This window comes from Amblyomma mixtum, chromosome 8 (assembly GCF_055824585.1).
Source record: "Amblyomma mixtum isolate Tamu chromosome 8, ASM5582458v1, whole genome shotgun sequence".
NCBI lineage: Eukaryota > Metazoa > Arthropoda > Arachnida > Ixodida > Ixodidae > Amblyomma > Amblyomma mixtum.
The window spans coordinates 87,453,300-87,467,703 of NC_143019.1; positions in this window are offsets into that span (position 1 = coordinate 87,453,300).

A 14,404-nucleotide genomic window follows, 5' to 3' on the forward strand; every position below is an offset into this window, starting at 1 on the left:
AGTTTTCTCTCTCTCTAACTGGTTCCCTGGGTCACTGGACGCCTGAATTGTGTTTTTAGGCGCGTGAGGTGGTGAGAGGGAGATGTGGCCAGCAGGCATTGGCAACGTTGTGCAAGAAACGCGGTGCTGAAGCCATAGGCTGTCGGCGTTCGTTGTGTTGATTGGTGTTGGCGTTGACAACGTTTTACACTCCGATCATTTGGTCTCGACCACGGCAGTCGAATTTCAATGGAGGCGAAATTCTATAGGCCCGTGCACTGTGTGATATCAGTGCACGTAAGCACCCCAGTTGGTCGAAATTTCCGGACCCCTCCACTGCGGTGTCCCTCATAGCCTGAGTTGCTTTGGGACGTTAAACTCCATAAACCAAACCAAACCAATTTTAAGGAAAGGAAATTTCGCATAACTGGCTCCCTGGGTCAGCGGACGCCTGAATCACGCTTATAGGCACGTGGGTGATGAGAGAGAGATGTGGGCTGCATGCGTTAGCGCTGACGTTGAGCGAACTCTCGTGACTATCGCATTCACTCGCGAATAGGGTCGAACGTTTTTTATTGCGAAGGCAACACTACGCTAGGTTTTGAGGCTTCAGCGTGGTCCCGGCGGTAGTCGTCGGCGCGGTCCCAACGGTAGCCACGGAGCGCCGCAGATCCCAGGCAGTAAGAGAGGGGACTGCGTTCATTTCGAGGAAAGGAAAGGCGTCGTACCAACTCTGTGGTTTAGTGGACACCTATATAACACTTTTAAGCTAATTCCGGCGTTCATTTATGCGCTCGGACATAGACAGCCGGCACACTTCCGCACCTCAGTGCCCAAACTGTCCACACACATATGCAGACATAGAACACTGCCTTACACAGTGCCAAGTAGCCTTCCAGTCCCCCGCCTATCCTTTCCCGCCACACCCACCGTGGCCCATCTGGCTTGCCTCCTGGGACCTGAACCTGCAACGCGCCCTCGTCACCTTGGCACAGGACCTATTGGATGCCTATCATAAAGGCTGTTAATAAAAAATGTCACACCACCACCACCACCTTCCCAGAATGAGAAACATAGGCTGGACTAAACTGGGGGCAATCTGTACGATTTCAACGAAGGCCTCCCTAATGTACCCGAACACTGACTCAAATTTTTGCCGCACCTGTAGGTGATGAACAGCTGCTCTTAGTATTTAAGAGAATGAAACGAAACTGAAATGTAATGAAATGCGTTCATACGTCTTGTCTTGTTATCAGTGGTTCTTCGGCAGATTAAAGACGCCCTGTTGAAAATATGCAAAATATATTCCTGAGACGCGGGACACGCCATGCATCTTTCTAGGACGAGAGGGTAGGCTTTAACTGAATACGAGTGGGCAAGGGTACGAAAAAGGCGCAATGAGAAGCAGACATACTTTTTTAACGCAATTTGCACGGTGGTGTCTGCGCTTGCAGGCAAACGCCTCACCTCTGTTCTCTCAGAAATCAGCGGCCCCAAGACCTGCAGCGCAGACATGCAATAGATATGCTCGAACACCGTCCTCAAACGTGACGTACGTCACGTCCAAGGACACAAAGCAACCTGCGATTCTGGCCCTTCTAGCGCCTTTAGCGGCAGCTGGATGGATGGATGGATTGAAAACAACTTTATTACGCAAAACAAAAAATCTTCCAGGGTGGTCCCCTACTGGTCCAGGAGTCCACGGGCTTGTGCTTCACGTAAAGCCCGATCCACCAGCCAATTCTGGCCGGCGGGCTGAGCGGTCCGTAAAGCAGCCTCCCAGGAAGAATGAGTGGGATTGGGGAGGTGGGGTACTGCCTTTGGGGAAGGACATTCCCAAACGTAGTGGAAAAGTGTGGATCTGGGCACGCCACAGGTTGTACAATCAGGAGGAAAGGTGGAGTGAAAGCATGAGAGACGGTGGGGGGAAATAGCGTGTCTGTGATTGTCGCCATGTGGCGCTGGATAAGGGCAACAAGGTACTGGGGGGGGGGGGGGTGGCAGTGTCATGCGGCTGAGTTTGTAAAATGTGGTGATTTGGTGATATGTAGAGAGGACCGATGGGGCCTCTTGCGCAGAGTTGGGTGCCTGATCATCCGGGCTCCGGGAGGAGAGTTCTCGGGCCAGCGCATGAACGCGCTCATTACCGGGGATCGAGGCATGCCCAGGGGCCCACGAGAGAGTAATCCTTCGGTCGAGAGAGGTGGCCGTGGTAAAAATACGCGTCGCCACGCCCTTGAGGTAGTGGCGGTACGCGGCCTGGGAATCAGTGCAAATTTCGGTTACGTTTTTGTCAATGGTGGAGTGGGCGAGAGCAAGTCCGATGGCGGCTCCTTCCCGCAGCTGCTAGGAGGGCCAGAATCGCAGGTTGCTTTGTGTCCTTGGAGAATTAGGCCGCGACGAGAGCACGTGCCTTTTGGCGTGCTCACCGGTGTCGGTTTTCCTCATAATGCGTAGGGGAAAGGAACAGGGCCCTACACCAATCACCTGTGGGCAAAAATTTAGTGGATGATAAATGTTTTCCACTACTACCACCTAATACGGCACCTCTTTCTTCTTTCACTCCCACCTCCCTCCCTTCCCCTATGGCGCCGTTTGGGTGTGAGCTGAGATCTCAGAAAATTATACGCCATTTCCTTTCCTCAAACAAACAATTTTATATTTCATTCGCATGACATGCAACAGTAAGGTTCTGAGTAGCAATTTCAAAACAATTGAGATTCTTTCTTGCGCGCTTGAGTAGGGGTACGCTTTATCTCTGCTAACAAACCCACGCAGGATATCCAATAAACCAATACTTATAGGATTACACTCCATTCCGAATTATATTTTATGAAGTTGTGATAAGAATTTCAAAAATTAGGCCTGAAACTTTCTCTGCTAAATAGGAGAGTGTAGAGAAGCGTATGACAAATAACTTGGCTGCAACATTCTCCAATAGACGCAGGTTGCGTGTATACATTCATGTCTCTTTTTATTGTGCCACATTCTGTTAGCGGCAGTGCCTGCCTTGTTCGCCATATACCCTGATATCTGCATATCACCAGCATATGTTTTGAAACGAAAGGCTTCATCACTAAGGCTAGACAACACCGCGCTTCGCGGGAGCCAGAGTCCAGATTTGCCACCTTCGCATGCGCGAAACCGAGTGACGTCACGCACGACTCAGGTGGGCGCCGTCGCCGCCGCTGACAAAGAAAACTAAAATAAGAGCAAATAAAATTATATTTTATTTGTTTAAATTTTATTTGATTGTGTAAATGAAAAAGAAACAGTCTCATATCTCGGTGGACACCTCAACCACGCCGTAAGGGAAGGAAAATGAAAAGAAATTTGGTTGTAAAACAAGGAAAAGACGCATGTGTCTCTGATATCCCGGTGTATACCCGAACCGCGCCGTAAGACCTTAAGGAAAATGAAATGAAATGAAAATTGGTTTTAAGGAAAGCAAATGGCTGTCACTCACATCTCGGTGTACACCGGAGAGGAATGCACGCCACAGTACATGTCTCTAAAGCAACCTTCTAAGACAGCACCGTATTCACTACACGCGCGTCACCTCCTCCGCCTCCGTACAAACTTTGTATAGCTAAGACAAAAATTGGCTGGGGCTTAGCTTTGGTTAAGCCTGGTAGGTTGCGAAAGCAAAAGCGCAGCGCCTCCATTTGAAGGAACGCAGTGCGCCGCGTCTACAGGTCACGCGTGGCTAACGGCCGCCGCTGCGGGACGACTCAAAGCGTGTTCGGTAATTTTTTCATATTTGTTTTTGATGCTGTTGCGACTGAGAGAAAGAAAACATAATCTACAGCTGGTATGACGTCACAGCGGCAGTAGCGCCACAGGTGCGCAGCGCGGCAAACACACACCTTAACTGCAGCCGGGCTCTCTCAAGGAGCGAGTTGGTCGCCCATATTCTACAGCTGGTATGACGTCACAGCGGCAGTAGCGCCACAGGTGCGCGGCGCGGCGTAACTCCAGCCGGGCTATCTGAAGGAGCGAGTTGGTCGCCCATATTCACTCCGCTAAAGGTCAAACGTAACTGCGGCCGGGTCACGCGAAGGCTAAAGCTTCGCCTTTAGGAGTTGAACGCGGCAGAATGTTGCAACGCTGCCAGGGAGTCCACAGTGGTGGTAGTGGTGATAAAGGGACAGGAGGTATGTTTGGATCAGCCCGTTAGGGACCGATCCTTACAAACACTAGGTGGAGGTCACAGTGGCGGTGGCCGCCGTTGGGGCGCGCCCGACTAAGGCTTGCTGCGCCTTTAAGTCGTGGCAGCCGAGCAGGGTCGCCTCCCAGTCCTCCCGGGTTGGGTTGTGGATGGGGGGAATGGCTTGGTTGGAGGGGCAGGCGCATACCATGTGACAGGTGTCCGAGCTCGGAGGGGCAGGCCCACACCATGTGACAGGTGTCCGAATACAGCACTACCGTGCGGGCAGCTGCCGCTGAAGGGGGGGTGTGATGTGCACACCACACTGTCGAGGGACTTTTGGAACGCGGCAGTGGTGCGTCGGACATCAGAGCGCCGTGCGTGCCAGCTCCGCGTTGCGCGTGGTGTGCGCCAGGCAGGCACGAGAAGCGGAAAGCTGACGTGTCAGCAAACCGAGGTGTTGAGTAAAACACCGCAGCTCAAGTCTGGTCGTTCAAGCGTGGAAGTGGCAGCTGTCGGACGTTGGATCCGAGCTGCCAGTGACTTCCCTTGGATCACCGACGCAAGACCATTAAGCCTCATTCAAGCGTGGAGGTGGCAGCCGTCAGACTTCGGGTCTGTGCTGCCGTGGACCTCCCTTGAATCAACGACGCAGGCCTACTGCGACCGCCACTTTGCTCCCACGGCTTCCTTGGATAGGCTGCACAAGCCTACGGTGTTTGCGGAACGCCGTCGACAGGACCTGGCTACAGTTTTCCTGCTGCAGCTGCCCAGTTCTTGGGGGCGACTGGCAAGAGTTCATCAACGTCTGCCGTTTCATCTCCATTCCTCATCTCCTGGCTCTCTACCACCGCCTCCCAGGACACAACGCCAGCGACGCTTCGCAACTCGCCAACCCGCGTCTCTGCTACCTGCAAGGCATTCCCGCACCACCTGGGACGCTTTGTAGCCGGTGCTCTCTCTCCTTTTTATCTTTTGTGTTTTACACGTGCCTAGTGTGTTTTCCCTAGTGTTTTCGTTCCTTTCATTATCTCTTTTTTTAAAATATAAACACAGCTTCGCTTTGTTTTGTTTGATTTCGCTGTTCTTTTCTTCGAACCTGCACGCGAAAGCGTTCCCCTCCAGCGGTTGGGGACGCGTCAGCCCGATTCGCGACAGGGGGTCAAATGGTTTAGTGCTGCTGCCTGGCACAGCAATGTATTGGTGAGAAGTCGGAGAAGGAGCCGCTCACCCAACTTCTTGAGGCCTTTACATGGGCTAGGGTAAAGGCGATGACAATCTTGATAATAGTTTGTAACAATATCTTTGAACGTATAGACCGGATTAAAATCGGGTTCCTGAGGGGGTGGGGAGAAGAAAACAGCCCAGTGAGAGAGCACGCGGGCGGCTGCGTCGGCTGCTTCGTTTCCTGCCAACCACTGATGAGCAGGGGCCCATTAAGGTAGCGGTGTGCTGCGTCCGTATCCCGTATGCAAAATTGGTACTTTCGATAGGCTAGGAAGGGCGTGCAGCCTTGTTCGACGTTCCCACAGGCCCCTCGCGAGTCTGTGATTATGTATTTTGAATCGGAATGTGAGGCCGCGAGAGCAATCGCGACCTCTTCTGCTTGTGTTACACTGCGGGCTCTGAACGTGAGGCCGTTGACTGTGTTGCTGTTGTGAACTACCGCGGCCGTGTACCGTCCGCCGTGGTGAGGGCCGGAGGGGTCCACGTAGTATAGACATATTTTGTTACCATATTGTCGGGCTAGGGCTTACGCTCGTGCCAAGCGCCGACCATGATGGTCTTCGTGGTGGTGGTGGTGAAAAAGTTTATTAAAAGGGACAGGAGGATGCTTGTATCAGCCCTTAAGGGACTGATCCTTACAAACACTAGGTGGAGGTCCCTAGTATGAGACCCCAGTGGCGGTGGCCGCCGCCCGGGCGCGCCCGACTAAGGCTTGTTGGGCCTGTAATTCCTGGCAGCCGAGCAGGGTCGCCTCCCAGTCCTCCCGGGTTGGATTGGGGATGGGGGGAATAGGCGGGTTGGAGGGGCAGGCCCACACCATGTGATAGGTGTCAGAAGACACCGCACTACAGTGCGGGCAGCTGCCATTAAAGGAGGGGTCAAAATGTTTTAGTGCGGCCGGGGACAGAAATGTATTGGTGAGAAGGCGGAGAAGGAGCCGCTCATCTGCCTTCTTCAGGCCTTATCTGGGCGAGGGTAAAGGCGATGACTGTCTTGATAATAGGTTGTAATATCTTTGAAGGTATAGATCGGATTAGGATCGGGTTCCTGATCGGGTGTGACATGTTGGCTTGAAGTGATCTCACGTGGAGGGCACGTCTCCACAGTTCTGGGATGTGAAACCTGTCTGTGGTGAGTTGGATATCCAGTCGAGCAAGAAGGCGGCGACCCGACTCCGTTAGCGACAAGCGCGTGTAGTACTGGTTTGTAAGGTGCGCCTCCCGGAGAAAAATTGGTTTTTGAGGAAGGAAAAGGCGCAGTATCTGTGTCACATCTCTCGGCGGGCACCTGAACCGCACTGTAAGGGAAGGGAGGAAGGTGGGAGTGAAAGAAGAAACAGAGAAAGAGGTGCCGTAGTGGAGGTCTCCGGAATAATTTCGACCACCTGGGGATCTTTAACGTGCACTGACATCGCGCAGCACACCGGCGCCTCTTCCGTTTCGCCTTCAAATTACATAATCACCGACTCGCGAGGGGCCTGTCGGAACGTCGAACAAGGCTGCACTCCCTTCCTAGCCTATCGAATCTACCAAAATTGCATACGGGATACGGACCCCGCACACGGTTCCCTTATATGGGCCCCTGCTCAACAGGGGTTAGCAGGAAACGAGGCAGCAGACGCAGCCGCCCGCGCGCTCTCTCACCGGGCTGTTTTCTCCTCCCCATCCGATCAGGAACCCGATTTTAATCCGGTCCATACGTTCAAAGATATTACAACATATTATCAAAATTGTCATCGCCTTTACCCTAGCCCATGTAAAGGCCTGAAGAAGGCGGATGAGCGGCTCCTTCTGCGCCTTCTCACCAATACATTGCTGTGCCCGGCAGCGCTAAAACATTTTGACCCCTCCTTTAGCGGCAGCTGCCTACACTGTAGTGCAGTGTCTTCTGACACCTATCACATGGTGTGGGCCTGCCCCTCCAACCCGGCTATTCCCTCATCCCCAACCCAACCCGGGAGGACTGGGAGGCGACCCTGCTCGGCTGCCACGACTTACAGGCCCAACAAGCCTTAGTCGGGCGCGCCCGGGCGGCGGCCACCGCCACTGGGGTCCCACACTAGGGACCTCGACCTAGTGTTTGTAAGGATCGATCCCTTACGGGCTGATCCAAACATTCCTCCTGTTCATTCTTAATAAATGTTTTCACCACCACCACCATCGGAACGCGGCCGCCGCGGTCGGGTTCGGACCCGGGTACTCCGGCTCGGTAGACGAGCGCCTTACCACTGAGTCACCGCGACGCGTCCTCCCGGAGCTCCTGGAAAGTACCCATCACCCCAAGGGCCATAAGCTGGCTGTTTGAAGTAGTGATGGAGAGGTAAAGGGCACGTTTAACAATTTTGCGAGGGATGACCTCAAGGGCATCCTCCTCTTGTTTCCGTAGGTAGAGATGAGTCGAATAGAGAATTCGACTGGTTACGAAGGCGTTTGCCAGCCGCAAGGCATACTTACTTCGTAACCCGCCGCGTTTGTTGGAAACCCGGCTTTCCATGTGGCCTTCCTGGTCCCCCACCTTACGGAGTTTGGCCACAGTACGCCAACGCCCGTTCCGCGCGGCGCCTTGCCCGTTGGAAAGATCGCAACGCAATTTTGAGGAAAGAAAATGGCGCAGTATTTGTCTCACATCTCGGTGAGCACTAGAGATGTAAAATTTAAAATAATTTTGAATGGCATGAAAAAAACCATTCGTTCCAGGGTTTTTTTCATGAAAAATTGGAAATTTTGCAAAGCGTGTTAAAAATGGCTGAGGGTTAGCTAAGGTTAAGCCTAGTCAGATGCGAAGCATATTGATGGCTAGGCTTGGTAATACACGGCTTTCCTTGGTTGAATACTTGGTCATTTTCATACAACCACTAGAAGTGTAGCAAGGATTGCCGTGGCAGCTATATACGGGATCATCGGTGAATTCAATGCAGAGTGTACAACCGCTGCCCCAGCACCGGCTACAACAGCATTCTTGGCACCCAAGGAAAGCACATTGGAAACACCCTTAGTTATTCCACCACCGCCACCATTCCCTATATACCGCTGCTGTAGCGTCACGTGGTCAGCCGCCGCGCTTCTGATGTGGAGCCTCCACCGCCGCGGCCGACCGCGCGAGCCGGCAGCCCATCTCTCCTCTGCTGTGACGTCATGTTGTCACGTGGTGTCACGTGGTCACGCTAAAGGTCAATGGTAGCTCCACCGCCGCGCTCGACGGGCTCTAGTGTAGGTCTAGTAATATGCTTCGCATAAAAGAGATTTATTTGCAACAGCTCAACGATCAATAATAATGCTCCGAAGTTCAGTCGAATATGCAGTTATAGATGTCATATTCTGAAACGAACTTCTTGTTCTATTGCACCGAGAAGATAAATAATGATTTGCACTCCAGGGGAATATGGAGATATAAATATCGTATTTGTGGAACGAACTTCTTGTTCTATTGCACCGACAAAGGGAACATGAAAACTGATCTATAAGTCACTCCATATCGGATTCACAGTCACTGCCGCTGGATGCGGCACTACGCGCAGCAGCATGGATTGAAGCTGTGTCCGCAGCTAGGTTCGACTGCTTATACACGAGCTTTCGAACACGTTCCCCTAAAAGCCTGTTGCAAATCCTTGTACGGACGTTTCCGAAACGTGACCAGTTTCGTTCGCAGCTGGCGGTTGATTGTGGTATCTGCAGCAGTTGGCAAGCCAGAGGAGTTAGCGGCTGGTTGGTGCAAAGGCCTTGCCACCAGGTAGATGGAGCCACGTGCTTCCCTGAGTCCCAGACCCCTGTCCTGGATCAAATTCCTGCGGATGTCCTGTACTCTGCTACGTTGGAAATCAAGAAGCTAGGCTTGTATTTCGCTAGAACCGCTTACGTGCACAGCAGCCTATGTTATTTATGCCGTGTGTGTCGCGCTGTAGAATTTGCAGTCATTTTGTTCTACTTAAGCCGTGAGTTCAAGTATTAGTGTGTTTTTAAGTCAAGCCTGGATCTTATATGTCACCTGGCCTCCAACCCGCGTACTCGCAGCACAAACGTTTTAATAGCACTACCTGGCACCGGCGATGACGACTGCACTCCAATCGTTCAACAATGCAAACTGTTATGGTTTTCAAAGCAAAAACAAAAACCTAAACTGAAAGCAAGAAATCATACAACCTTGAAATTTCATTGTGAAATTTTCGATGTTTCTTTCCATTTTTTGTCGTCTGAAAAAAAAAACGAAAAAAAAAACCGTTTTTTTTTTCCAAAATTGCAGTGTTTTTTTCAGGCCTTCACATCTCTAGTGAGCACCCGAACCGCACCGTGGAGAGGAAGGTGCGAGTGAAAGAAGAAAGAGAGAAGAGGTGCCGTAGTGAAGGAAATGAAAATTGGATTTAAGGAAAGGAAATGATGCAGTAACTGGCTCACATATCTCGGTGGGCGCCTGCAGCTCCCGAAAACAGGTCGCTGGTTCGAATTCCTGCCTCATGCAATTCATGCTGCACGAAACACTGAGTCATATGGCACCATCCGGAACATCCAGCGCAAAATGATTGGCATGCTACGATTTTTTCCGACGCGCGATGCCCACAACTACAACTACGACGTCGACCTCTTTTGGACCGAAAGAGCTGCATACGCTGTGGCGTAGTAGAACATTGATTGTGCGTGTGCTACTCACGGTGCAACACAGTATGGATGTCATCAAAGCAAGCCTGGCTTCCTTTATTTTGGCAGTGAAATGGTTACGCCATCAAGTTAGAAAGCTCTGGCTTCGTTTCTTTACACATGTCGCAATAAGTTTTTTTGCCCTTATTACGTCGTGCATCAAGATTCTACCGTCTGATACACGAGAAGATTGGACTTTTTTTCTTTTTTTAGAAAACCCCAGCGTTTCCTAGAAGTATATTATTCAGAAGACAGGAGCGCTTACTGAGGAAGATAGGGGCATTGTCCTCAAAGTCAAAAATGGATATAAAACACGGTCTCTGACATTCTAGGAAGCGGGTTCTACAATGCCATTTGGTTTGGTTTTGTATTCTGTTCATGCGAAATGCACATCTATGCCTGCCTCTTGAATCTCCCTTTTCACTGCTGAACAAACGTTCATCATTGCGAGGTAAAGGTTCTCATCTTGTTCTAGGGGAATGCCCCTGTTTCCAAGTTTTTCTTCCGACTGAACTGCTGGAGGTCAGTAAGCTTGGTCTGCCTTCTTATTATTCTTTTTGAATGCGGTTATTTTCATGTTGAAGGGCGTGATCTTTAGCTTTTACACAAGAAAGATATTTTTTATAGTAGCCATATTTCTCGTAATTTTGACTCTTCATTTGCATAGACCCTTTCATACTTCAGAATTCTTTCTGAAATAATCTTCTCAGGAGCTTCTTCGACCTTTCTTCCTTGCCGTGAAATAGAGCCTGAAAATTAGGAAACGCTTTTCCGAACTCTTCTATAGCGGCATTTGGCTCGTCACTCCTTTCGTTAGAAAACTAGTTGCCCGCCCACGTGACGTATGACAGTCTTCTATTATTCAACGCAGTCTACCTACTGAATGCGCATCGACCTCCCAGCTGCATTCCAGAGCTCTAAAAAGTATATCATTTATGTAATCTAACATCCGAAGCGTCGTTGCAAAAAATATTACCCTTTCATCCCTCATCAACTCCTGCCAAACATCTTTAGTGGCACGAACTGAAACGTGACTTACCGATTCTATTCCTGACAGGGTAATTTTCGGCACTAAAGTAGCTTTCACATTATTTCATTCTGACGGGAGGTCTCGAAGATCAGGTGGTACTCTTATTGCGCTACAAAATGGTTCATTTGCTGCCCCAGTCATTGCCAAATCCTTTTTTGAATGCTCGTGGGTTTCACTAAGGTTGGTATTCTTCCTCTGATAGTTGGCATTTTCTATCGTCCACCGGATATGAATGATAATTTCGTACATGAATTTTGTCGTTTACTAGGTCTGGTTCATAAGCGTTTTTCTAATTCTACAGTAATCATTTTTGGCGTCTTCAATTTTCATACTATCAACTTGGAAATGCTGTCAGTGCCAGCTCGAGACGAGCTTGTCTAGACTATTCCTTAAATCAGCTTATGGCAGAGCCCACACTATCTACGGCTAACAGTTGTAATATTCTTGATCAAGTATTGACAGATAACCCCGACATTTGTACTGATCTACTTCACATGGATGGAATTTTCGATCTTGATAACATCACTGATCACATTAACACATCGGTTAAAAAGTTGATGTTAGCATAAAAAAAACAAGGCGTTATATTTGTGCCGACTACACCAGTATGAATGCGGAATTGCGGAATTTACCTATTTCCTCAAAAATTTTCACTTGCGCCCGGTAGAAGATAACTAGTCCCTGTTTAAAGCTACTTTTAACATCCTCATTGATAGTTTTATTCCAGTCATCATGATCACAACTATCAATAGCGCACCATGATTCAATGGTCAATTTCGTAGTTTAAACAAGAAGAAACGTCTCTGCAGGGAAGCAGAGAGAAGTAATGTTCTGGAAGCACTTCAGAAATACAAATCATGTGACAAGGCCTACCAGGTTCTGCTCAAATCTACTCGCCGCCAGTTTTTTGCTCATGATTTATCATCCTTGTTAAAGAATAATCCTCGCCAATTCTGGCACGTCATAAACCCTTACAGCTACCTAGACATTGTTCTTTCTAATGCAGATCGCACTCCACATCCCGAATCAAATTGCGCCCAAGCACTTAAGAATGCGTTCTCAGCTGTGTTCACTCATGAAAATATTACGTCAGCACCTACTATCGACAAAGCAGCTACAACTAACATGCGCGAGGTGACCATCAGAGAGCCTGGAATTTTAAACTTATTGAGAAATCTGAAAATTTCCACGAGTTCAGATCATCTTGGTTTTAGTAGTAATGTTCTAAAGAATATTTATGATGCCTTATGTTGTATAATAACAGCGATTTTCAATCAATCATTATCCACGTCTAGAACTCCTAATGACTGGCGAACAGCAAAAGTAATTCCCATTTTTAAAACTGGTGATTGCACTTCTCCCCTCATTTATCGTCCAACCTCCTTAACAAGCACTGTCTGCAAACTTTTGGAACATGCTCTATATACTGAAATTATTAATTATCTTAACATAATTATTACCTATCAGCACGGTTTGCGCAAGGGCTACTAGTGTGAAACACAACTAGCAGGTTTTATTAATGAATTACATTCATCTCTAGGTATGGGTTTCCAAGTGGACGCAGATTTTTTTAGACTATTCTAAAGTATTTCATCGCGTACTTCACCATAGGCTACTAATTAATCTCAAGCATCTGAACATTCATCCTTGAGTCATTGCATGGGTGGAAGATTTTCTGGCATGCCGAACTCAGTTCGCTTCTAACAATTTTGATTCGTCATCAGGAAGTGTAACATCTGGAGTTCTACACGGTGGTGTATTAAGCCCATTACTTTTTTCTGTCTATATTAATGATTTACACAGCTGTGTGAAGTTCACTATCAGGTTATTTGCTGTTGACTGTGTGATATACTGCAACAAATCTACCCAACTCGACTGTCAAACCTTGCAATCGGACCTCGATGCAATAACGTGTTGGTGTTTTTTCTGCTGATTGCAAAAACCTCCACAGGTCGGTATATCCTGGACTACCTCGGAATCAGAATACCTGCCAACGACCCAACCCTCCTCGCCATCCCACGATCCCTTCACCGGGAGCTCCTCATCAGGCCGCTCCCGAGGAATATGCACCCGTCCCACCATGGGCAGCGCCGCAGAGCCCGTGCGAAGGCACTCCATCGAGCGCACGGCCCCGAGCCGGACGCCGCATGGGTGGACGCTGCCTGCACGGGTGATGAAGCGACAGCAGCTGTGGCGGACTCCTCTTTATCTGCCCTCATCACACTACCTCTCCCTCCAGACACCTGCCCAGAGGCTGAAGAGGAAGCCGCCATTCCACTCGCTATCACCCGCACGGAAGCCCGGTACATTTTCAGTGATTCAAAAACTGCGATTCTAAATTTTGCTCGAGGCCGAGTCCATGTCCCTGCTTTTGGCATACTGGATTAACCCGATGCACCCCTGCCCCGCCAAGAGGAGCTGATATGGGTGCCCGCGCACTCCGGGAATCTCGGAAACGAGGCCGCCAACCTTTTAGTCCGAGGTTCTTTAAACCGGGCGCAGGTGGCCTCGGATGCGGGATTCACGAAGGAGCGCATGCACTCATTCAGTGAGCTGACCCAGGCGTACAGAGCCTCACGCCAGCTCTACCCTCCGCCCCACCCCTCCCTACATAACAGACACGCAACACTCTGGCGCAGATTACAGACACACACACACTCTCCCCGCGCCCCTTACCCTAGCCCACTATCATCCCTCCTTCCCTACTCCGGCATGCGCCCTATGCCCAGAACCCTTCGCTTCTTCCCTCCACATCCTTTCCCTCTGCCCGGCGGACCCTCCCCGGCGGGACCTAGAGAACCTCAAGACCTGGGAGGACTGGGAGACCCTGCTGCGCTCGGAGGACCCGGCCGTGCAGACCATCGCCACCGGCCGGGCTGGCAGTGTTATGGACCTCAGGAACATAAACACTTCAGTGGAGTGGGGTCGTGCGGGGACCCTGGGGCGTGCCCCGAATTCCTGTTGCAATAAAGTTTTCTCTTTCTCTCTCTCTCTCTCCCTCAGCATAACTAACACAAAACTGATGTCTTTCACCTGTCGCTCCCGCATATCCACCAGTTATTCCCTTAATAACCCTTCCCTTGAACTTACTAATCATATAAGTGCCTTGGTGCTCCCCTCAATTCCGATTTGTCACGGAACCAACACATTAACCTAACTCTGGCTTCTGCTAACCGCTTTCTGGCCTTCATAAATCGTAATCTTAAACAAGCCGCTGTTCAGGTTAAAAGACTGGCGTACTTAACGCTAATACGTCCGAAACTTGAATCTGCGTCACCTGTTTGGGATCCTGACGAAGTGTACTCAATCAATAACATCGATGCCTTGCAAAACCGTGCTGTGCGTTTCATCTTCTCTCATTATGCACGCCACTCCAGTGTGACGCTACTG